This window comes from Sabethes cyaneus, chromosome 3, assembly GCF_943734655.1.
Source record: "Sabethes cyaneus chromosome 3, idSabCyanKW18_F2, whole genome shotgun sequence".
Taxonomy (NCBI): Eukaryota; Metazoa; Arthropoda; class Insecta; order Diptera; family Culicidae; genus Sabethes; species Sabethes cyaneus.
Window position 1 is genome coordinate 226,556,988 of NC_071355.1, and position 27,296 is coordinate 226,584,283.

Consider the following 27,296-nt stretch of genomic DNA (forward strand, 5'->3'; position numbering starts at 1 on the left):
ATTCCGCAATCTTTTCCGCTTATTTTGATACTAAATTTGTAATGATCCGACCACGGGAAGTGGCCGAAAAACGATCATACATATAAGCATTCCGGTGCGGCGTGGAACAACTTCGGCGGAATAAAACGCCGCTCCTAGAAAACCACGATTTTCAAACCTTATGTACCTTTTTCTCAGAAACTACACAACGTCGTGGAACAAACTTTTTTTTATTTTGTTGGTAGAAGCTTGGCAAAGACTTTTATAACTTTTCAGGTTTGTAAATGAAACACAGCCAAAGAAAAACGAAAAAAAAAAGAAAAATAGATGCCTGACAAAATAAAATTTTGTCTTCCCGCCTAAAATTATTTCTCAGTTTATCTCTCAGGAGTTTGCGCGAAGCGCGTCGATTTTGTTGGATACATACCGGTACAGAATTCTCATTTGTATCCTTAATATACATATGAAACTGCTGACTGGGATAACACCTGTAGTGCTATGTTGAACAGTAAACATGATAGATCATTAGCTTGACTTCACCCGCAGTGTATTTCGAATGAATCCGACAATTCAACCGAAATCCGAACACAGCACAGTGAGTCTTTTATCCATCGTAGATTAAATTGGTTCGATCAGCTTCCTGAGGAAACCGTTCTCGTCCATGACTTCCCATAGTTTTCTTCGGCCGTTACACTCATATGCAGTGTTGAAGTTAACGTAACGCTTGTTCGCGACAAAATCTGGACACCTCAATTTTGCAATAAAATTTTTTTTCTAGAAGTGTAATCCATGAAACAATTTTATATCATTTATGTGTGTATCGTTAATAATTATCAAACAAATTAACATTACTTATTTGGTCTGCATGAAAAATTGGCGAACTTTGGAGTTTACCCTTGCCATGAGGGTCAGTGCAGACTTGTTGGCAACCAATTTAGCTGCGTTTGTCCGAGATTTTCGAAATTTATCTCTAGTTGTTGCTTGCTGGGACAGCTCTTTCTTCACCAAAGCCCAATACCGCTCGATGGGGCGTAACTCTGGACAGTTAGGAGGATTCGCCTCCTTCGGTACAATATGGACTCCATTAGCATCATACCATTCCAAAATATCTTTGGCGTAGTGACAGGATGCCAAATCAGGCCAAAACAGCGAGGGTACATCATGGCTGTGTAGGAACGGTAACAATCGTTTCTGCAGGCATTCTTCACGGTATATTTCCTTGTTAACCGTTCCCGTAGTGTTGTAACTTTTGCTTGCTCGACCAGAGCTGCATATGGCCTGCCATACTAAATTTTTTTTTTGGGAACTTGGCTTTCTTCTTTATCCTAAAATACTCTGCAACGCCATTTCGTTTCATGGCAGTGTAAAAAGACATACCAGGAAGCTGTTTAAAGTCTTCTAGGACATACGTTTCATCGTCCATTATAACGCATGGAAACTTCGTTAAATATTCGCGATAAAGCCTACGAGCGCGTGTTTTGGCCGTCGTATTTTGCTTATCATTACGGTTTGGCACAGTTCTCACCTTGAAAGACTTCATGCCTTGTCGTTGCTTAGAAGTGTGCACGAATGTTGGCGACATTTTTATTTTACGAGCAAAGGTACGTACAGAAAGATTTGGTCTTCTCCGTAATATTTGTTTTGCCTTCGCATCCTTGTGGTGGTTCCTCCGATCCGTTTTTGTTCCACTTCCCTTCTTCCTAGCTGTTGTCAAGCGAGTTCGATACGACGATTTTAAAACACTGCACATAAGAAGTAAAGTAGCGGCCAAAATTGCCAAATGTAAAATTTCACATTTTAGCACATGCTTGGACGCGGTTTTGTAGTAAATTGTCTATATGTTTATGATTCGCGAATAAAATTTTAAAAGAAAAAAAATATCATGTAGAAATAAGCTGTCAAAATTGCCCATTTCAAAAGTTTGAAAAATAGGTCATTTTAAAAAAGTCAAAAAATTAAATACTTATCGCGGGTGTAAATATTATTGTTATATATCATTTTAAAACTGATACCTTAGCCTATCAAAAAATGAAATGAAAACAAATTTAAACTCAATGAGGTGCGCGTTAGGCTACTTATAATAAAAATGAAATTCTAATAAATTTTAATCAAAAAAACAACTCTTGTTGCCTCTTGTCGCCGCAGTTTCTAACAGTGCGTCTGAAAGCTAGAAGTATGTTGTATCAAAATATGAATTAAAAGTTTGCTGTAATTTGACGTTTTCCGAAAAAAAAATAATTTTAAAATTGTCATATTTTTAGCAAGTCTTTAAAATTTTAAGTACTCTTTCAACAAATTTGATTATCTTTGTTACTAAATTTATTTAGTACCTGAAGAGAGTTTCAATGAGAAAATGGGAGAGTCCCTGCGAGAAAAAAAATTTTTTTTTGTCAAGCAAATATTTATATCGGACACATTTGATAATTTTTCCCCAAATCACCCTAAATATGAGTTCTTATAAGTTTAAATCATTTCTTTTGTAACAAATATAACCTAGAATAAATTCGAAACTAAAAAATAATTTTGGCCAAAAATTGCAATTTTCCGACTATTGTGCACTGTGAACAGTGCTTGGAGGAAATCCAAGCTTTTTGGCAAGTTTTCTTAACGAGAGATCCGGATTTTCATTGCGACCGCACACAATTGCTTTTCGAACCTGCGCTTCTTTCGACGCCATTTTACGCTGTGCGCTTGTAATATAAACAAGTGTTATATTTTCAGAAAGAACAGACATACGTCTACCACTCTGCAAAATATTTCACTCATTGTTAATGTATTTCCGAAGCTGTGTGTGTTTAGGGGTGTCCAAACTTTGTCGCGAAGAAGGCTTACACAGTAAAAACGGTTGATAATTGTGTCTCATAAGGCTGGAATGTGTCAATAGCACACTTTAGGCCAATTTAGTTGAAGCAACCGGATTGCGACAGTCATATTTCGGTAACCACAACAACTTTATAACAACCGTGCTAGTAGGGATGTCTGAGAAGTGCCAACAGTTGATCAAAACATGCTAGATCAGACTCTGTCTGATTTGGTGACATCCAGATGTATTTTTGTAGGTGTCTACGCTGGAAAAAGGTGCTTCGGCTATGTTCTTGGCGGCAGCAACGTCTTAGGCCCATTTTGTTGGTTAGCGGGTGTACGCTGAACCCTCCTCCAATCACCGGTTTGTGTTCTTCCTCCTGGCCGATGTAAGCATTGATATTCCCGAATACGCTCTTGATGTCATGATTTGGACAGCGGTCATGCTCCAACTGCCCGTAGAATTCCTCCTTGTCGTCATCGCTCAACTTGCGGCACACCACCTGCTGCATCGAACTTGCGGATCTTCAATACATCGGAAAGCACTCGAGTGTTTCCTTGACAGTTGAGAGATCGGCATTTCCACGTCCCGGGTTTCCAATCCATGGACCTTTTTTCGTCGCATAGGTGGACCAAAGAAGCTTGAAAGAACCCTCCTTCCCTGTCAGTATACGACCCGCTTGGTTACACATTCTCCTACAAAGTTACTCGTATCCCGGCTAGTAGCACGAAGAGGTAGGGATAGGAGTTGCTGAATAAGAGTCCGGGAACCACTGTAGGATCTATTTTAAGCCTACAGGTACGTAAGGCACCGACGGGATGGTATAGTTTATTCAGCCGGTTTCGATAAGGTGTTTTATACTTATTGTATTCTTTTTTAAGGAAGATAAGTTAGTTCAATTAAATGCTCATGTTAATTAATTGTTAAATAATTCCATTTCCAAGGATATATGGTTTTAAGAGATTTTAGGGCAGCATTGTTAAGATAAATCCATCTTGCAGAAGAATAGCATAAAACTTTATCAAAGCTATGGTCTAGTTTTAGGGAAACTTCAAAACGTCGTTTCTAAACGGGAATCAAGTATGTATCCTTTGAAATCTCTTAAAAGGTTAATTACACTTATTGATAATGCAGTTTTATGGGTGTTTCCTGAAGTTTTCTTCAATCATACTTCAGAATCAAATAAATCGAAATTCACTCGAGGAAAACAATTATAAAACCTGTTATACTTTGCCGTGCTATGATAAAACTACTATAAGAATTAAATAAAACCAATTTGCTATTGGATTGTTATTTGGAATAAGCACCAAATGAAAAAATACGGGTCTAAAATTTTCCTTTGCTTCAAAAATACACTAATTTCCTCACTGCTGTTTTTTCATTACTAACAATAGCTGTACAAACTTCCTGCTATTGCGACTGACATGCTTCAGTAGCAATCTTATTTTTCGAAGTTATCATCATTTGCAACCCGTTGACGCCATCGGAGCCAATCGCCATCGTCGACGACGATGACGTTCGGCTGCAGGACAGACGACAGCCAAGTGTCGGATTAATGATGTGTCTCTCTGCTCACGAATTCGTTCCCGTTTGTTTTTCAAACTTCTCACTTTAACAGCAGACCGAAAAAATAAAATAACTGCAAGCCAAACACAAAAATACAACACATCCAACTCTGGCGCGTCACAGCCTCACCGCATCCAGGAGGAATCGGGGGAGACGTAAGTGTAAGGTTAAAACCAGCCAGAATGACATCAATTTCGATTTAACAAGGCGTGTGTTTGGGACTCTCTATCCCTATCTCTCTCAGTCGTTTTCGCTCGTGATTTTATTTTTCACCCGCCCGCGGTCGACTGTTTCACAAGTGCGCTAGAAATCGAAGTGGGAAGTTATTTTTGGGCCCCACCGCCGATGAAAAATTGCGGCAGATCTATCCATGCCATCTCACTGTGAAGGTCTTTTCGAACTGGCTTGTGCACTGGCTGGTTGGCTGGCTGGCGGAAAGAGTCTGTCCTGTCCTGTCCTGTCCTCGACACCATCGAACGTCGGTAGCCTGCATCTAACATAGTGTAGCGTTTCTCCCATTAATTAAAGTGACAAAATCAATTAACAAAAATTGTTTCGTTGCTTGTTAAGTTCTTTACTAGATTATTTGGTATCTATTATAAATGCAAATAACATATAATCATTAAAATATATCCAAGAATTTACTCTGAACATTCAAAACCGAATTAAGGAGTGCACTATAACCGATTGATATCGGATTTGAAATAAAATTTGAAGTTGGCAGTTCAGGCAAACTTCATATCATATCATTCCCCACTGCAACAATACCAACCTGGATCCACGCAAAGCCATCTTTGGCCAGGTCCGAGATTGCATTTTACGTAGCACATTTTCTCACTCCCACCCCGCCCGCTCGCCCGACCCGCTAGCATGTTTGTACATGGTAACAGCTACAGGTGGCGCACTGCCTGCCAGCTGGGTACCTTTAAACTAAGTTTCCACCGAGTCTACCTTGCAGCGTTGTTTGTACAAATGTTTATCGTCACTAATTAGTTATCGTGACTTGCCAGTCATGCGTGCGAGAGTCAACAGTCGGTTCCTCTAATAACAAAACAGTACAGAAGGGAACTGGCATATCGCTTTAACAATTTGGAATTGCTTCATTCACTTTATGAAGTGGTAGGTATCAAGCAGTTATATTAAAGATATAAATAGTGACAACTGGTTATGATTGTTTATTAGTAACGTTCAAGTTGAAATTCTATGCACTATTCAACCCTCTACGCCCCAGTCAGGGCTGCCTTCAGAGTGGCAAAACCATTAAAAAAATCAATCAGAATGACACACCGCCGAGGGTAGATGCGGAAAGTCAGCACCGGGCTTGCAAGACATTATGCAGACCCGCAGACAGCGCCGATAAGCAACCATCAAGCAAGTGAAGCAGTTTCTATTCTCGAAAATATAAACCGATACCAAAATCAACTTATGTATTTTGATTGACATTTTAATGAAGTTTTCGAAATTGAATCGTATACTTCGCCATCTATTGCTACTCAGTACGATTTGTTATACTTTTATAAGTTTCTTTGTATGGAACCCATACAAGCTCATTTCCGAATGTGTTTTTTTTTTCATTCAGAGTATTTTGTTTGTCAGAAGGTACCGAATATTCGCGAATGTTTAATCATTTAAAAAAAGCATCTGAAATTAGGCCGACAAAGTGCAATGAAATCCCTACGTCAGATGACCTCAAGAACGGCAGCAGCTGTCCGAGAGCTGAGTGGCCGGCTTTGCATCGTGGATTGAAAGCAAAACGTTAAAAGCAACATAAATTGTCAGTTCTTGAGTGAGGTTTGTTTATCGGCGGCTACCGTTCACGGTTTGCTTTTTAGTTCTGGCAGGGGCAACAATTTAACGGTTCCTGCTCTCTATATTTAAAGCGCAGAAAGGCTACCACCGATGGATTCGTCCAACCAGTCTGGAACCTTCAAGTGGATTTCTGATGTCTGTCAATTTGTTTTACCGAATTAGGCCGATTAATCGCAGAATGGACCATTGCAGTGCTCTGACAAGTTGCTATATCCGTCTGGATGGGGTACCCCGCGATGCCGCGCCGCTAGCGCTGATGGTTTGAGTATTCATGCAAAAATTCTGCACAGCTTGGAAGCCGCCCAACTGTTTGAGTAGATCACAAAAATTTCTCGGCAAAAATTAGTCATTTGTCAATAATACGCGACTACGCTGTCGTTCGCTGAAAACGCTTGGGTAGGGCACGAATTTTTATAGCTCGTTTAGGGTGTTATAGCCTGAGTGGATGTTATGCATAAATTGTGCTGGCTGCTGGCCAGCACATTTTTCCGTCAGGTTTGTTTCATACAAACAACGAGATAAAAGCAATTATAGAGTAAAGAATAATTTAGAATCATTAGCGGTTAGCTGTGCTTGACCTCTCACTATACCATTTGACGGGGGGACTTAAATTATCGTACAATCCAACAGCCAATTTCAAATAGATTCTTGGGAAACTACCAAGCCGGCTCTAGAATAGACCAAATCTTTACCATGCGGTAGATTCTTTCGCAGCCCGCGAGTTCCGAGCTCCCACACAACTCTCTGTTCATTGATTTCAAAGCCGCGTATGCTACTGTAGACCGCCCAGTTAGCTTCGAAGTACGATGTTGGTCTAATAAGTCAGTCGTCATATGTTCGAATCTCGACTGGGCAGTGCTACAAGAGCCATTAGAGACGTTTATAATCCAAGCTTTTGCTTTGCTAGTGCAAACCGACAAGAGCTTTAGAAAATCTTGGACAAAATGAACTGGAGAAACTGACTGGACTTATCATGGCTACGTTGGATGAAATCAATCGTGCTTTGTGAGAATCTCACACAGACGGTCTATTTTGCCTGCCATTGTTTTAGCTCCGCCATATGTTACTACTTTTATTGTATACTGTGGTTGATATTTTGTGACGTCTCATATGCCAACAGTGACGTTTTGTGCAAACAACACTATTTTACTGGACTCATCAGTCCACAAAACATTTCGCTATTTCTCGTTAGTACCTTCCGGAGACACCGCGTGTGCAGGTTAGCTTGTAGCAATCGTCGTCTAGCTGTAACAGCAATCACTTAAGTTCAGTTCATCGCTAATTTTACAAGAAGATTTTGTTTAAGACATTCTATATCATTTTAGTGAAGCATCCCACGATTCCTGCATCTGTTTATACATATTAACATTTTTATCTAATTTCGATGTTCCTCAGAACAATTTTTACTACGATCCACATTTCTTTTCTACAAAACAAACAACACAAACATATTTGTCAACTTTTCTTTGCATTCTTTACATTCTTGCCGACTGATAGAATGCAAAATTTTTCAAAAATACGACTGCAAATGAAAATAACCGAGAATCGCTCTGCGCTGCTTTTATTTTAAACAATACAGAATGGACGCGAATCAAAGATCAAAATAACCGATGGGTTACACTTTCATTTCAAAGTCAATAAAGGAGCAAAATTGTTTTCAGTGGTTTTTTGTCATCTCCCTAACGTATTTTTGTCGTCTTTTCATAATCGTTTTACCTTCTTTACAACAGTTTTCCGTCATCTGTTTGTCAGTTTTTGATTCCATTTTTCATCGCTTTTTTCAACGACTTTTTATCGTTGTTGTCGTCTTTTTTGTTGCTGTTTTGGCATCGTCATTTTGTCGATTTCGTTTTTTCATTTTTCTTCTATCATTTTACCTTTCGATTGTTTTTTGTTGCCTTTCTAGTACCTTTACTCGTCGTCTTTTTTGTTGTAAATAGTACCAAAACCGCCATAAAAGACGGCCAAAATGTTGTTTTCTTTACTGTCGTTTCATTGTTCGTTTGCCGTCTATATTCATCGGCTTTTTTGCATAGTTTGTCATCTTTTTGACGCTTTTTTAAAGATTTTTTTGTCATTTTTTGCCGTTTTGGTGTCTTTTCTGCCTCATTTTTTTGGCTTTCTGTCCTATATTCGTCATTTTTCGTCGTTTTTGACGTCTACGCTGTTTAAACGTTTTCTTATCGTGTGTTTTCGCTGTTTTGACGTCTTTCCGTCATCTGTTCGTACGTCGTTTTTGGCATTTTTCGCTGATTTTTTCGGCGACATTTTGACGTTCTTGTCGTTGTTTTTGTTGTTGTTTTGGCATATTTTGGACGACTTTTCTTCATTTTTTATTATCACTTTTTCGTCAGTCTAGTCGTTTTTCTGTTGTTCTTTTTTTCATTTTTTTGCCATTCGTCATTCTGTTTGTTATCAAGACAACAAAATGCTCTCTCTGTACTGTCTTTTCATTGTTCTTTCGTCGTCTGTCTATCGTATATTCGACATCTTTTCATCGTTTTTTGTGTGTATTTCGTCGCCTTTTTGAAGATTTTTCATTGTTGTTTGTCCCTGTTTTACCGTCTCTTCATCACCTTTACTACATCTATTTATTTCATTGCCTTTTCGCCGCGTCTTCGTGGTCTTTCCGTCACCTTATTGTTTCTATTTTCGATATCTTTTCACAGTTTTTATCATCTCTTTGTTGTCTTCCCCTCGAATACGAAGTCTTTTTGTCATCTATCTGTCATATTTCTGCCATATAGCCATCAATTCAAGTATTGTCGTCGTCTTTTTGTCGGTTTTCGATATCTGCTTTTAACATTTTTTTGCTTTTTCGTCGAATCTTTCCGTTTTCATCGTCGTTTGATCGTTTTAACGCCTCGTTGACACGTTTATGAGTCCGTTTTATTATCTTTGTCGTATTTAGGCATGTTTTTTGGCGCTGTTCTGATTTTTTGGTCATTTTTAGTTATGACAACAAAAATGTTACCTTTAAACAATCTTTTCGTCGTTATTTTATTATTGTATTTAGCACGTTTCGTCTCGCTTTTGACGCTTTTAAACCCCTTTTTGTCATATTTTTGTTCCTTTTGTCGCTGTTTTGACATCTTTGCGTCCTAATCAACTTTACGGCATCGTTGTCGTTGCCGCTTCTTTGTATTTTAGACTTCTTTTCGTTGTCGTATTGTTCTGTTTTCTCAATGCTCAAATGTTCAACAATTTTCGATTATCGCGTGAAAAGAATTAATGCAAATAGAACAAGAATGCCAGCTACCTGTTTATAAATAACAAGTATATTCGCTTGAAGGCAGTAAGGGATTTTAAAGTTCTATCGCATTTCAAAAATTACATTCGAAACTATCAAAATGTACGAAGGAACTGAAAAGAAAATGTCTCACGTTTTGCCACACTCCAACAGGGAAAATAAAAGTGTGAATAAACTACGATCAGACAGGGAAAGCCTGGGAGTGGAGAATATCATGATATCAACGCATAAAATGGCGAAGAGTTCTATCTGCCGTTAAAGTGAAAAATGCAAGTTTATATTGACAGTATCGTAGCGTTAACGTAAATCTTCCATTTTTAAATAAATCAGAGTAGCACTCTTTACTTTTCTGTTCGTCTTTTTCTCTTAGAAGAACTGTATACGAAATTTACATTATTATTCGCTTGTATGTAGCTTACTCGTCAGCTTTGTAACTTAAAGAAATTTTTAACCGTTTTCCTGAAGATTATTGAAATCCGTAGATTCGAGCACATGATCCATAGGTCCGTAAAAATCTTAAATCCGTAGATCTGGCATCACTGCACCGATGATCAACACAGGCTTTGGGTCGCTAGGTTATCATTCATTGCGAAAAGTTTCAACTCTTGCATTCGGTTAAAGCCCATTGAAAATTCCAAAAAGTTTATGGAACTTCCATCATTTCAAAAGCAAATTCATTCAGCATCATTTCAAAAGTTTGACTAGCGGTTCGTCCAGATGAAATGTTTGCGAAGAACTATATCTACATCAGCTACATATTATGCCTGCAGTAATCCATATTGAATCGTATCCATATTGACTAGAGAACAGAGATCTTGATACGGCGGCAGTTGGTCTCCATTCCATCTCAAATTTCGCAAGGGAAAACGTACAAACTTTTTCTAAACGCACTCAATTCGTTGTATATAAGTTACGCATTGAGGGCGCCACTCAACGCTCACAACTCAATTGGGTTGATATTTAAGCTATTTGAGCAAAACGTTCCAAACTTGTCCATGTCAAGTTGAAGTTTGAGACAGTCAGCGTCAGTTTAAAATGGTTAAAACCATTTTAACATCGTCGGTATATATTAAAATAATAGCATTAGCCAACACAGCTGGAAGTTTATTCATCACCAGCACAAACAACAATGGACCCAGATGGCTACCTTGCGCAACTCCCAAATTAACAACAAAGGAGTCTGAAACATTTTCTATAATTTTCACATACTGAATTCTGTGTAGCAAATAACTTCCTAGCCAATTGTAAATCGGACCTCCGATGCCAAAATCTGCAACCGCCTGCATAATACTTTCGGTCCTAACAGCATCAAACGCTTTACTCATGTCTGTGTACCCATTTTAACACATTTAAATGAAAAGTCCTACCACAGCCGCTATATTCTCTAGATATTACGCCATCCGATGTTCTGTTATAATATTCCATTGTAGCTAGTGACATGCAATCTTCAGAATAATTCATTTGTAACTATGAAAACAACAAGAACTTAATTTTACACTTTATTGTATTTTTCTTCTACCGCTTAGTTTGTTTCGATGTACGATATTGGTCTAACAAGCCAGTCGTCGTATGTTCGAATTTCGGCTATGCGGTGCTGTTAACTATAGCCAATACTAGCCCCGTAACTGTCATGTACTCTAATAAATTCTACAGCGTTTTTCTTGTTAAATTAAAACGCTGTACGCCTATAGCATCGATTCTAAACATCTCAATAATGCGTCTTTGATAATGCTTGAGATGCACTTCTTCTTCAACAATCTTGTTGTTGAAATATATATTTTTCTTCGCTGCTAGCTTAGCCTATCAATACATAACTCCCGACTTTCCATTTCAAGCGATTCGATAAAACTGGAAGCTGACAGAGCTTTTAAGCAAACCGCACCTGTCCTGCTGCTGATGAGAGTGTTTAGCATGTACTTAGAGCATGTTTGTTTCTTTTAGTGACTGATCGTGACCGACGTGCAGTCAGTCTAGACGACGAAAAGGACTGGCGGACGGTATATTTTGCCTAGCCATTATCGAGTGATTGCAAAAATGTTTTCCTGTTTATCCGTCAAGTGCTGTAAAAACAAAATGTTTGATGTTATCATTTATTTATCTGTTTACTATCCTACTGCCACTGTGGAGAAGTTAACTCTGAAGGTCGGCTAGAAGCTTTTGCTTCGAAACGCGGTGGTTACTGACGAGATCGCAATCGCGTCGCTACATCCGTAGGTTTAGATGCACTAATAGCAAATGTTTACTCTAGCTCAAGTGACTACGCACGCCGATCATGCAAGGAATCGGTTTTTGATGACTAATTAAAGAAATTAATTATTTGATTTTAAATTAACGTGGTACGATTAACATAAAACGAAAGTCTGGTCGAGGTACGTGGTCTCGTTTCTTTTCTTTTTTTTTTATTATATCATCCAGAAACAGGCCCTGGAGTGAAGAAGGCAAATCATGGCTTATTTTTCGACTTTTAATGATGTGGTCATTTTCGTTGTATCCAACTTTTTGGCCCACTCTAAAGTGCTGTTGGTTGCCACTTTTGAGATACGGTGGCCTGGCCAGCAGCGAGTGCTACTATAAGCGACTATCAGCCGGACCGGGCGTAAAGTGCGACTTTCCGGTTTGACCGCGCCGGCCATGGTTCGTGAGTGTATTGTGCTGTCACTACCGTAGGATTCGGTGCCTTTGGATGTGCGCTGAACCTCTTAGTTAAATATTTTGCAAAAAAAAAGACTATTTTTCCAAAATTTGAAATAGAACCAACAAGTTAGGATGGTCCAATGTCGTATCATGTCACTATATCTGCATTTGTGAATTCCTTTCACCAGCGCAATGATAGTAAACGAACTCCGGTGAAAAGATGCCGATGCAGCCGGCAAGGTACAAATTTTAATGACATTTTTTACGACCCAATCACCGAAACGATCGATTCGATCGGTAATTGCTTCTTGAGTAACGATCAAACCAGTTTTCGCTGACCTCCTCCTTGTTGCCCGTTTTCGATTTGATGCTCGCAGTGTTTGCCAAAAAAAAAGGTGAAGAGTGGAAGCAATCAGATGTTTTATGTATGAGATGTTATGGTATGTATATTTAATAGAATATTATATGTAATGTAAATTAAATCATCTCCGTGTATACATACATAGCACGGCGAACATTTCTCATGTGTCTAACGAACGACGACGCAACAGACACATCTCTCCGATAGCGGTTGAGTTGTCGCGCGTCAAATGCCGATCTGCTTGGCTCACGCCTCTAGAAACAATTTTCACTCAGCTCAGCTTCCCATCATTAAATCCCACGCCCCAAGTGTCTAGCTGGCGACCAACACGAAAAGTTACTCTGGCCATCACCTTTACTCTCGCCGCATCCCGGCGCGGTGCGGCGCGGCGGCATCGTGGTTGACGATCACGATAATCAACGTCATTAAAATTAATAAATATTTATTAATTCACCCCGAAATGATGGTATTTTGTAACGTTCCATCTTATTGCTTCTTCCATAAAAGAAATGATGGTACATTATCATCAAAAGTTGTGGATTGTGCGTATTTGCGCGAGTTTGAAATTTGCAATCTTTCATGATGATTATGTCGAAGGCAATCAGTTACCTACCGGTTAAAAAGTAATGATGATGAGGTGATGAATCAGTCCAAACAAGTGATGCATGTTAGTGGTAATATATTTACCACTGCTAATGAAAGGTTTAATGGTCCACTTAAATGAGACTTACTTTGGCTGGCAAGTGGGTCAAGATTTGGTTTAGCCTGGTGAGAAGTGAGTTGAACTGCGACACAGCAGCTCTTCGACAATGCTCTGAAATTTGTCATGTTGGTTCAATTCGGCTAGAATTGACTGGAGTGAACAAATTAATTCCATATAACTAAAGGATTGCGCAATCTAACTCAGGATTAGACTAAATTATGAGCAGTATGATACTGCTAGAGTTGAAAATAAATTTCGAATGTCATTTTAAAATTAAGCCCAATTGCAAGGAGGTCTTGTCGTCGAATGACATATTTCGCTGAATAAACCACTTCTTCTAATTTAAACGTTAGGACAAAAAGAATCTTTTCTTGCGGTCGCTCGTTCAAACTATAAACTAGGGTAAGGAACGAGTTAAGCAGTGTCACCTATTTTAATCAGTTGAAAATAAATGAGCCAAAAGTGCACTTTTTTATTCATATTTTCAAAATCTTTTGATAGGATCATCTTCACAAATCACTTAACCGTACATTTGAATCACACAAACACAATTTACTGGGTTTCCGACAAGAAATATGATGAATTAACATTGTCACATACCATATTATTCACTCCCTTTTTTTCTATTATCTAAGGCTTTGTCACTAGCCGAAAGTTTTATTATTTTATAACAAAACTGAAAACAAATTCTGAATTGACAGAACCTGTTCACCAGTAGCAGCAGCTGCAGCAAAACTGATAAACTATCGTGTTGCCAAGACACTGTTTCGGTTCTAGAAATAAGAATTATAGGTTTGAAATTAACTGAAACCTCCAATGGTGAAAACGTGGTTCAATACTTTCAAGAGAAATGTATGTTCATAATTAATTTTTCTTTATTAAAAACAACACAAAAGACAGCTTTTTCAATAATTTTCGAAGATTTTCTCAGTGATTTAATGAAGCAACGATGTGTTTCAATGTTATTTGCTTTGACAACACTGTTCTGAGTCGGACCGTGCGTACTGCTATGTTTACCTCTTTTGTTCTCCCACCATCCTTATGAACAGCGAGTGAGACGTCAAACTCGCAGTTTCCCATAAGAACACTAGAGAATAAAAGAGACGACGAATACCGTTTGCCGAACGGTGCGGTGAGTGTATGCCCCGATAAACAATTTAGACAGTTGGTATTTCACGCATCTATGCCGATACGCTATGCCGATTACGCATCAGATGCCGATTAGTAGGTCGCGGATAGGAACGCGAACTTACTGAATAGGGGGAAAAGTTCGAGGGATTTTTTACGGGAACGCAAAAAAATTCAGATTTCAGGATTGCTTAAAAAAGCACCTTGAGGGTGAAAATATGTTCGGTCTGATCAAAATTAGTTCCACCGCTCCAACTTTTAAAGCGGAAAATCAAAAGTTTAGCACAACAATAGTGTCTTCCAATGGTAACAGCTTGAAGAACTAAAGATAGCAAGAAGATTGGTATGCTGATATCCCCCACTTAGTCAACCCATCGCTTGTAATAAGGTAAAACAATCAGTGACCCGCTTAAACTGCTTAAAACCGGTTCTTTACCCTAAAAGATAGCTCCTAGGTTGCGGTAATCCTAGGAAACCAGTAAATTACCTCATGGTCATTACTTGTACTTTAAAGTAAATACATTACTACTACTTACTACATGGCTATGGCGGAACATACATTCATTCTCACGTTCCCCTTCTGTCACGTAGCTAATTATGAATCGATTTGCTCGATGAAAATCGCTATAATGGAAACGAAACAAAGGTTTAAAGGGTGTCCACGGTAAAATTGCAACACTCTCAAAAAGCTATAACTTTTGGGCACCGTTGGGCAAAATTAATTGCAATTTTGCAAGGAAAAAGTTCAAAGTGCATTGATTACACTGTGTGAGTTTTTTAGTCTTTTCATCAGGTGTGCAAAGATCTGAAAAATAACGTCGAAAGAACAGCTCGTTCGCGAAAAAGTTCTGCACAAGTACATCGAAAATGGATTATGGACGACGAGACCTACGAGAAAGCGGACTACAACAAGACTCCGGGGAACCAGTATTTCACTGCAAAGGATAAGTTTGATGTTCCAAAGAACCTCCGAAGTTTGGCAAGAAATTCTTGATTTGGCAAGTAATTTGTTCATGTGGACAGGTGGAGTATGCTTTTCGTGACCACAGATACCATGAATGAACCAGTGTATTTGAAACAAAAGCGACTTCTGCCTCTTCTGAAGTCTCATTATTGGCCTAAATATGATCTTCTGGTAGGATTTGGCTTCATGCCATTACGCAAAGGCTGTGTTGGAGTGGCATAAGGCAAGCAATGTCGATTTCGTGCCGAAAGATCATAAACTCTCAAATACACTAGTGTCGCGGCCGATCGAGAAATACTGGGCTATTAGAAAGCAGAATCTTCCGAAACCTCCTAAAGAATACTGAAGTTTTTGGAGCGTCTTAGTAGAATACGAAACCTAAAACTAAAAAAGAAGACAACTTATCCAATTTAATTCTACTATGTATATTTTATTCACGACAGATACGTATTTCGCCTACGACTTGCAGGCTTCCTCAGTGTCTGTTTTCGAACACAGGCTTGCTCAGTGTCTGTTTTCGAACACAGACACTAAAGAAGCCTGCAAGTCGTAGGCGAAATACGTATCTGTCGTGAATAAAATATACATAGTAAAATTAAATTGGATAAGTTTTCTTCTTTTTTAATTTTAGCCTCCTAAAGATGTCAAGACAGTTGAAGAAATGAAGAAAGTATGCGTAAATATGCAAAATTTGTCGACGTTGACGTTGTGCAAAATCTAATGGGTGGGGTTAAAACTAAAAACTACGTTAAAACTAAGTTTAATTGTTTCATTTGATGCCCTGAAAGTTTGATATCCATCGGATAAAAATCAGAGGGGTTGTGTACAAGACACGACCGCATATATAGGTGACGCAGGACTACGTAAGTCTCTTTGTAGTGATAATAGCATGTATTCATGCTTGTAATCATTCGATTCTTCATGTATACATGCTATATGCAACATATATACATGCTACATGCGTTGTATGTAACATTTATCAAAATAGTAACATTGCATACGTTCAATTCTCAAAAGATTGTGCATTTGAAAACAATTTAACAAAATCAAGAACACAAACTATTGCTTTCCTGCTGCCTTACAGAAATTAAAGATAGTTTCTTTTACCCATGGTTCCCCGCGTTGAAGGGATTTTACCAATTCAATCCTATTTTATCAGCAGCACATCTTTTCACTACACTTCTAATGAAACGGCAAGCATGCGTATTCATTCATCATATTATAACCGAACACTACAGCTGTAGCACATTTTTCCAACACAGATATCAAATTCGCCTAGGTTTAATCGTCTCGCAGTCAAGAATTTGCGATCTGTTGGGACAACAAACTTGTGCCATTTTTTCTGGCACACTTCCCTAACACAGACATCAAATTGGACTAGGTTTAATCGCATTCGTAAGAAATCTGTTGGCACGAGGGGGCTTTGTTACTCTCTCTGGCGTACTTCCCAAGCAAGGACATCAAAATGGTCTAGGTTTAACCGCGGTGTTAAGAAATCTTGTTGAAATGAGGAAACTTTGACACTTGTTTTGGCTTACTTCCCAAGCACAGATATCAAATTGGTATAGGTTTAGATCATCGCAAAGAATCTTCCAACCAATCACGAAGCGAGAATTCTGGTAAAACATAGGTTCATTATTTTCAATTTTTCAATAGTTCAACATCAAGAATCCATACTTTTCTTCATTTGGGTCAATTCTTAGAAGATTTTCCAATCGATTGGTGTAAGAATATTGAAAATCGATAGGAAAACCGCTGAGTTATTAGCGCTCAAAACCTTTCATTTTTCGTGACGCTCGCATTTTTCGATTTTTTGGAATGACACCCTATCTCAAAACTTGCCGTAAGACGTAGTCCTACGTCAAAACTTGAATTTTGCGAATTAATTTTGTTTTTTGCAATTTTACCGTTGACATCCTTTATTTACCATATATTCCTCCTCGGTGGAACCTCCCTCTTTTCTCAAAGTCAGTTAAGTTACACAACTGCAATCGGTTTAAATGCAAATGCTATATATATAGATTGTGCAATAGCAACAAGTCATACAAGTCAAAAACTCCTTATAGCTAGCTATAAAACAGTAACAAAACTATTAATAAACCAAATTCATTATGATTGAGTATAACGGGTGACAACTAAAATTTTGGAATTTTTTCCCAAGCTGTCAAAAAAAGACAAAGATACATGCAGAAGATCTGATTTACCGAAATTGACGATACATTATCCATTGTTGAAAAAAAAGTGTACATTTGAAAACGGTCCGTGATTGGCTGTTCGACGAAGCTTCCGTTTGATGTCCGAACGGGAGCGTTGTACGGCCGTCATGTCAACTTTGCGAATGCATCTCTTGATTCTACCAATCAACTGTTTGGAATTCGTGGCTCTCTAGTTATTTTTGTACACTAAGGAATACAAAATCCCGAAGAAATTTTCGATTGGGCGCACTGAGACAGACTTGTCGGCTCGTGGTTTTTGAGTACAAATGGGATCGAAATGGGATTCATGACCGATTGTGTTTTTTTGTGTTGCAGTTCGTAGAAGTATACAACGCGCTCCCGAAATGCTTCTTGTTTCGACGTCATTTTAGGCAAAACAAGGCGAGTATAAACAAAACAAAAAATATTGACAAAAAGAGGAGAGAGAGAGCTAACACACACTTACTCTCATTTCTCTCTGAGCTCGTTTGTTGTTGGGTATAGAGGCCTCAAAAAAATTCCAAAATTTTAGTTATCACCCGTTAATATTACCACGATTAAATTAGTGGGTCGTGCCACATCTTCATATGAACTTCCCTTACGTGGAGCATGTAATATGATTTTGCTAGATTGAGATTGACTAATTGAATTGAATCATTCTAGGGCAGATCAAACGGTTAAACAGGAAGCGAAAACACATTTCTCTGTTTCTTTATAATTATATTATAATCAACTTTATTCTTATGTTTCTCCGTAATTATTAAGCTTAGAAACACATTCGTTTCTACACTATTTTTTATAACGATATTATTTCGATCGATTTTTTATAGTATCCTAGCATAGTGACCGAACAGAAAACTGGATATAGGAAAAACATGACAAGAAGTAAAAGCAGCATATTTTTATGTTTTGTATTTTTATTTCATGCTATCGTCAATGACATATAAGCGAGATTTACCCCCATCCCCTTGCCGCTATTCGAAAGGACTCGAGAGTACCCCTGAAAACGCGCACGAAGCACACTCGCTTTGATCAGCCGCCTTAGTTTGTCCGGAAAACCGTACTCGTGCAATATCTGCCATAGCTGTTCGCGTTCAACTGCATCGTATGCTGGACTGAAATTTACGAAAATATGATGCGTGGGCACGTTGTACTCCCGACATTTCTGGAAGATTTGTCGGAGAGTAAAAATTAAATGACCGTCTTTTGGGGCAGACTTCGGTTGCTGTACTGAGTTGACGAACTGTTCATACCCATTGATGAAATTGTAATCCTGTACCTCAATTCTACATGGTTAATAAAATCAATCACCTTTTAGGATTTGAATTCTATACTCGATATGGAGTAAGAACGAACCTTCCGGAAAAGTTATTCCTAGATAAAGCAAGAGCCCCGCAACTTTAAAGCAGATGCACTGGACTTTCAAGTTCACAATTACAAAAGCGGCAGGTGTCTGTATCATCCGATATTCTTTAAATGATGAAGAGCGGCATTATGTCCAGTATTTTCAACGAGTTGCTTTCTTAACAGCATAATCTAGGTGGGCAGCCAAGTCCAGATTTTTATGCAGAATTATTCCGAGGAGTTTGATTTCATTACTGAAGCTCAGTCTGACAACAATCAGTATAGGGGGAGTAACAGTATTTATTCTTCACCTAGTGAATGGTCCACTGTTTTTGTAGTAAACATCAAAACATGGTGTAAGTAATAGTCTAGTAACCAAGCTACGACAGTTTGTGAAGAAATGCGTCGCCCGCAAATGACTAAAGCAAAGGTGAGAGATTTCCTTGTGGACTTGCTTTCATCACCGAAATCGTGACCGACGTATCTCCCAACGATGCTGTGATTTCTTTACTTGAAAGCTTGACTTGAATTTAGCTCGCAGTCGACTCTATTTTGACAGAGAGCCGGGAAAATTGAAACAAAGAATGCGTTATCGAAAGCGCCTTCAATATCAAGGAAAACACAAAGGGCCATCTCTTGATATTTGAATGATTTCTCAATTAACGTCACAACGCAGTGCAGTTACCGTAGATTTACCGTGTTGGTATGCATGTTGATTGCTATGCAACGGAGCGTTTTTTAAAACTCATTACGGAAATAGGCATACGGGATTTGCTCCATCAATTTAAGAAGCGTTGATGTCAGACTCATTGGTCTGAAAGTTTTTTGCATTGTTTTCTCTTTATTATCGGGCTTAGGTATACCTATGCCTACTTTCCGCCAATTCTCCGGGGTATGTCCCGAAGTGAAACTGGCTCGACAAATTTTGATATAGGCTCGGACATTGTAACACTGTCCATTTTCTGTAGAAAACGGGTAGAATACCAGATCTCATTTTTCATTGGTTCAAAAGAGCTAAATGCCCATTTGATCGCAGCCTCCGTAAACAAACAGCGTTCAGGCAAAGCCGAATCGTTTGGCACATTATGAACGACACATTCCAAAGCAGCGAGGCCTAATTTCTTCGATGTTTTCTTAACACTACACTTTCCATAAAGTCAGTCTGATACTATCCTACGAACTCTCTTGCTATTGATGATAGACGACGCAACAAAATCTGGGAGAGCATCTTGTAGGTGGCGTTGACCAGCGTAATGTCGCGGTAATTACAGCAATCTAGCCGATCACTCTTTTTGTAGATGGGACAGACCACCGCTTCCATTTACTCCTCCGGTAGTTCCTCCTCGTCCCAAATCCTTAACATTATCCAATGAAGTGCCGTTGCTAGCGGTTCATGGCCATTTTTTTAGAGTTTTGCCGGGAATTGAGACTGATGTCCCGATTATACGACTAACGGGACTGATATACGACTAACTCAAGTCATAAATAAGTTATTTCAACTAAATGTTTTCCAGAGGTGGGCACCGCTAACCGAAATTTTAGCTTCGCTAACAGCTAATCCGCTAAATCAAAACGTTAGCTTCGATAACCGCTAACCGCTAAATCAACCAAAAGTTTAGCGAAAGCTAACGCTAACCGCTAACCGCTAAATTTGTTAGTACTGTAGATTTAGCATTACTTTGATCAGCGCTAGTTTCGGTATTAAAAGAAAATTATTGTTGCAAAGGTCTAAGCAAAAGTACATGAATTAATTCCGTGAGAAAAATTGCAGGCAAAATGTTTAAAGAACATTATCGCTTACCACATTACCACATTAAAAAGGGTAAAAAATATTTCCATGTGGCAAGACATAGATTTCTCGATTTTTCATTGGAGTTTTCCATCGCTGTGAAAAGTTTTGTGAAAGCATTCCGTATAACATTTTCTCAGGCTTGCTGAAAAAAGTTACATTAATTTTCCTTGGTTGTTGTGAAAACTTTATTGCATTGATATTTGGTCCAACACTTTATAAAATAAGTGATGTCCGCGAAATCGAAGAATCTTTCTTGACATTTTCTGTGAATGTAGGAGGCCTTGAATTTTTTAAATATTGTTTTATTTGAGTCCGCGTACAAAAGTAGTTCTCTACGGACTTGATGCAGTAGCTTTCTTACAAAAGTGCACTTGCCGTATTTGAACGAAAGGTGTTGCGGACTATTTTTGGCGGAGTACAAACGGATAGCAGAGAGTGACTCTACTTGGAGAGATTCCCATCGTAAACCTGGCGAAAGTTGGGTGACTACGGTGGGCCGGCAACATCCCAAGGATACCGGAACATTGTGCAGTGTAATCCGTTCTTCTCAAGAGCCCCACTGGCACCAGGAATAGAGAAGCCCTACGTACTGGGTGACTTGGTCAGGTAGAAGCCGACTTTCGTGTGCCAAGACGCGTAATTGGGACGAGTAACCAAGGACCCAGGAGTACAATGGAGAGCAATTCTTAATACGACAAGAGCCACCCCGGCTCTCGGCTGGTAAAGTACGAACAAAAGTTTGGAATTTGGAATCCTTTGACCTAGGCCTGTGCGATGTTTCTCAAAAAATTTCCTTCTGCTAAAAAAGTAGCGGTTTATTTAGCGGTACATAAGTTTAGCGGAAGCTAACAAAATCGCTAACGGTAATAAAAGTTAGCGAAAACGCTAACCGCTAACCAAAATGTTAGCTGAGCTAATTAGCTGTTAGCGGATTAGCGGAATTGTGCCCACCTCTGATGTTTTCGTATTCTACTAAGACGCTCCAAAAATTTCAGTCAACTAAATATGGTAGAAGTGTGTTACTTGGGAAGTACTTCGTATAAGGTGATATAGAGCTTCTATCCTACAATTAATAAATAAAGCATCAATGATAAGAAATCCGCTATGCGCGTGCTGCCGCCTTTAAAAGTTTGTTCAATTCAAGCCAAATAGCAAATTGAAAATAAAGTATAAAAGTATTTTCCACCAATTTTCATAAACACATAGGTCGTTTTGCTGCAAATAACTACTGATACAAATTAAGATAAATACAATAGTAGTAACGTAAATAACGTAGAAACCTATTTTGAATTGTTTCATGTTAGTGTTTATTTAAGGGTTTTACTTATAAACTCATTATAGTTTAGAGTCTCTGAAAAATGGACTGCCGTACCGTTTTATACCGCTGAATGCAAAAATGAGACAGTTTTATACGTTGATAATTTATTACAATGAAGATTTAATTTAGATAATGGCATAAATTAAGACATAAATGCAAACAATAAACATTAACTCAAGCGCTTGGTTTTCGTTACAATTCACGTATAACTAAACTGAAAGCACTAACCATGACGTGGTTTCCTTTTCGGTGAAGACCTAACAAAGTAAATTCAACAGCTAGGTAAATGAGAGCTCCGATTTATTAGGTGTCAGGTGTAGTTTAAGTGGCTCATCGGTGAATGAAGGTGAATCAGAAAGAAAGTTGTGTCTGTTAAGCACCGGATCCCATTTCACGCCCGCCGCCGCACCCTTGTCTGGTGGTAGTCGTACCGACAGCAAACTGTCAACCGTGGTTTTGAGGCAAAGATGAAGAAATAAACATTTCCGACTGACTTAACCTAACAAAAGGTGATGCGATAAATCTTGATTGCGACTCGAATCGGCAGTCTGGTTGCGGTGCAGCAAACCACTCAGCTGTGTTGCAACACGTGGACCAACGTTAATGGCTAACAGGTCAAATAAAGTATCTTGTAATGTTTGAAATGGAAAAATATTATTAGTAAATGAAATTGAATATCAACCAACACATTACTTGATAACTCACCTCATTTACAGCAGAACGAAATTACTTTTCCGAACGAAAGGGGTGCAGCACAGCATCCTCAGCTCGCGTGAAATCTCGTCTCAATCGCACAATAATAGAATTTTGGTTTTTCAATTTATCGATATTGTTATGAAACGATTCTTCCGACGTGCGACGACGCACGGTTGGCAGCAGCCGAACGGGGTGGAGGTGTGTAAAAGCCTGAATCCGAGTGCGGAGCAGAAAATTGAATTTTTCTGCTCCGCACTGCCTGCAATCGGGAGATACCTACCTACCTACCTACCGCAGCTCTGGGTTGGGTGGGGGTAAAGCACCGGAATTGAATTCCGATTGTCTGGCGGGAGAAGCGATCGCTAAGAAAGTGATAGGAGATTGTTAACGTTATTACAAACCATAAGCCATAACTGATTCCCAACCAAGCAGTATGTTCAGTATTTGTGAAATTTAAATAGCTGTGGTTCTAAAATTTGAATTAAAATGTTGTAAGTACGAAGCTAACATTGTGGGGTAACCCTCCATTGAAGCTCAAATTAAGACTATTTCTGTATCGAAAAAATAATTGTGGGGTGCTAACTACCGAAAGTTACATTTATGATTGAATCATGCACACATTGAACTAATACTTCTAGAGTATTTCAGGAATAATAAAGGAACAGGAAGACGGAATCGATTTTCTCCCTGCCCATCATGGTTAAACCATTCGATTAAGATGTGCCAGAAGGGCCTGCAGGAAATTGAGTAATCCCACTTTTCAATGTAATCAAATGGGAGAAACAGATTTGAGGTTGATAAAGTTTGATTGCTTCTTCCAGGCACAGTCTGGGGTGTCTCATGTTTCCAGTCCAACGTGTTTCGAAATTAAATACTTCACCTTTAGAGGAATCCCTAAGAAGTACAATGGTTTAACTACCATGAGGAGCGTCCGAGCTGGAGAAATGTGGAGCAATCGGCATGTATTTGTTTTCGAATCCAATTAAATTTCAGTCTTTTCCTAGTCACCCCAACCTCGTACCCCGTACCTAGCAGGCAGGCAGGCAGTCAGTCAGTCATTCAGTCAGCTAGTTAGTATTAAGTGGCGGCTTTCCAATGTGCCATTAAACAGAGCCCAATGAATGATGAAATTTAGATCACTTACCACCACTCACTCGCCGGGTCCTGCCCGACCGTCTTGCAACCATGCTCCAAACGGGCTAACACTGATTACACAGCATCGGAACGGAACTGACTAGAAATATTGTAAACTTTCTTCAGCACAGCGTCGCAGAGGTCCTCTGATTGCTTCGCACAAACCACCAACCGCCATTCGCCCACCCACAGCTGATAATTTAATTAGAAAATTAATTAAATTTTAATTTTATTTATTCCATTTTAAACTGTTTTCCTGAAGTTTTTTATGTACCCACTTATTACCGGCAGACGGAGGTTCGGAATGAAAACGGTACGGGAGGATCATAGCTCCAACTTCGAGAACTGAGCTAGCTCTCTTCCTCTTTCTCTCGCGGGCATATGATGTTTTTACATTCGGCCCAGTGAGGAATCGACAGAGACTGGTGTAAGTACGATATAAATTAAATTAAATTAAATGTAGTTGATAGCGGCACTGATCAGCTCGGGTGGTTAGGAGACTAAAGACGGCGCGCAGCGGCGGCAGTTGGATGGAGGCAAAGTAAAAATTACGTTTGTTTACGGCGTTTCATGTTATCATAATAAAATTCGGTTCATACGGTGGGGTGTGCGGGAACTTTGGGAAGCCTATAATTCATGTAAGAGTTTGTTTCAGAAGGGGTTTGTTATGTCTCTGCCTAAGCATTAAAAACAAAAGGTTATTTCAGTAAATAATTGGATTGCGTTGAGTGCAATGTAATAGTTAGAACTATTAACGCAAAACAGTAAAACATTTTCGCACCACCCTCCGCCTGCAGTCAATAGTTGTTTCCACTTTATCTCAATTTCATTAAATTACAGCTACTCTGTTGCATCGATTGCATGTTCTCGTTCATCGAACTTCTCAAGTGGAAAATAACCACTAGCTCTACAATTACACATCCCAGCTACCTTCCAAAGCACGCCGGAAGAGGTAGGTATCAATTGCGCAAACTGATGAAACCGAGACAAAGACCATTCGTTGAGGTCCGATAAATGAATAGTCACCTTTACTGTATTTCCCGGCCCTTCTTCCCACAATCGGCATACCATACACCTCTCTGGTCTCTGCTGGAAGTGGCGGGGCGCCTGCCTGTGAGAGCGGAAGTTGAAAGTTAGCTCCGGCATAGGTCGAACGCTGGCGAGATTATTTAGCAGATTTAGTGTCTATTTTAATTGATTTCCTTCAATTGTAATTTTGTTACGAATCAGAGCCGAACAAAAACTGTCCCCCTTCTGATTCTCTTCCTGTGTGGGAAGGCAGGAGCGGAGGTAGAAACAAAATTGATCTGCAGCTGTTGCTGACGTTCGGAACCCTGCCCCGGAATGGATAGTTTTTCAGAACATTGGAAACTGGAACGTGAAATTTCCGAACTCGATTGAAGCTGCGTTTCCGATGGAAATAATTTGATATGCCTGTTTTAATCGAACTTTGTGCGTTTGGTAGAGATGAACAAAATGGTACCATTTTTCAATGTTTTTAATAGCGATCACCTTTGAAATGGGAGTGTTATACGCAAAATAAAATTAGATTTACACAAAAGCCACACGATACAAAATTAAAGCTAATTTAGGAATAAGTGCTCTTCTTTGCAGTGCAAAAATTGCTCTCTCATCAATAAACCAGAAAAATAAGATCCATCTTGTTCTTCTTTTTTGCTCAACTCTCTCCGCCATCTGAATCGACCCGGCTAATAGTCAAAATTTCATTTGTCTCTGCACGCTTTTCACCTTGTCCACCGTGAAAAACCACACCACCACCACCACCACCACCACCACCACCAGCACCACCGCGGCATCGCTGGCTGCACAGTCCGTTTCATTTCCCCGGCATTTCCAACCTGCGGAGAGCGTGTATCCAATTAAATTAAATTGAATGAAAATTGTATGAATTTAATTAGAAAAAAGGTAAATATTAATTAACTTTTTCCACCTCTTTCATATCTATTTTTGTGCTGTACTGGCCATTCCCGTATTTTAATTTTCGGCTTCCCTCGTCGGTCCCTCAGTCCCGTAACGCGCGCGCCTGTGCCTCTCGTGCCCCCTGTGTCCAATTGCCGCAGACCGCTGCTGCTGCCGCTGCGCTCCGTTCGAATTGTCGGAGACAATTGTATTGCATTGTTACGCTTACCGGTTCCAGCAGCATTCCCGTGCCAACCCGGCCCGGGCATCCAAACTTTTCCCTCACAAACACATAGTTTCAAACCTAAATGTATGCACAAATCGTTCATTTTCCGCTTGAGTCCGCTCGGACCGCCAATCTGCACCATTGTGTTTTGGTTTTTTATATGCCAAAGTGTGGCGATTCTTTTTATAAGCTTCCCGCTCTTTTTTTGCGTCCCGTCCGTGGAAGGAAACAAAACGGGACGGCCAGGAAAAACCATCTAATTTGCACCATTTCTTTCGGTCGAGTTTGGCCGTTTGCCCTGCGCGCGAGCGGTGAGGTGGTACTGGTGGCGGCGGATTCGATCCTCGCACCCACCCACTGTGAGTGGACATTATAATGGACTTTTTATCGTTGGCGAAAAAAGTCATTAACTAGCTTTTAGAGAACGGTGCGAGTTGCGAAAGCAAAGCGGGTCGTCGGCTGTCGAAAAGGATAGCGCGAAAAAGTGTGACATAAAGTGCGGTAATTAAACGATGGTATTATTTTGAGTGGTGGTGTATCTTCAAGCAAGCTGTAGCGAGAATTTTTTTTTGTGTTCATAATGAATAGCATCCTTCGAAATAGAGCACAAGCAATTTGTCAGCTAAACGCTATCGACAAAGGCAACAAAAAATCTATTGAGAGTCGCACATAATTAGAGAGGAATATTCATAGTCCTACTTCAGTATTTCAAATTTTCTGGTGCGTAATTTTAAATAGGATTTTCAGAATTGGAAATTAAAGTCTTTATGACGATCAATCACTATTATTTTTATCAACATTGACATAATTCCATCTATATACGTTTACCCCCACACCCCAACATCAATGTAAGAAAGTAGAGAGGTAAAGAAAACGCATATTTCAAGTTCGACTTTGTCAGGTTACAAAACACCATGAGTCTCAATTTCATTCTAGCTACTTTATTTATTTAAAAAAATAATCTCACTAACAAAAAACAACGTATTCCTGAATTTTTGATTGGTTATGTACAGTTTCTATCTACAGCTCTATCTACACACATAGAAACACGGAACAATAAATATTTTAATTTATTTTTATAGAATATTATAGAATTTATTATAGAAACTTTGAGCTTCAGTTCTGTATATTGTTTGGAAAATTTCATTGAAATAACTTTTTTTTGACTTGAAATTCATTAAAATCAGTTCTATGATTCAAAAGTTATAAATTTTTAAACAAGGAAAGGTTGGCAAAAATTACGATTTTTGGATCGCTCCAACTTCCAACCCTTTTCTTTAAAGTTTGGATAGCACTTTATTTTCCTAAGCGTGATACAATCCACCGGTTTCATAAAAATCGGTTGCACTATAAAGCCTAGGCGTTTTAGGCCGTAGCCGAAATACCAATGAACTGGACTCTGAACTTTACTCTGGGCTCTGGATGTGACTCTAGACTGTAAATTTTCGACTTTGTGCTCGACACTGTACTGTAC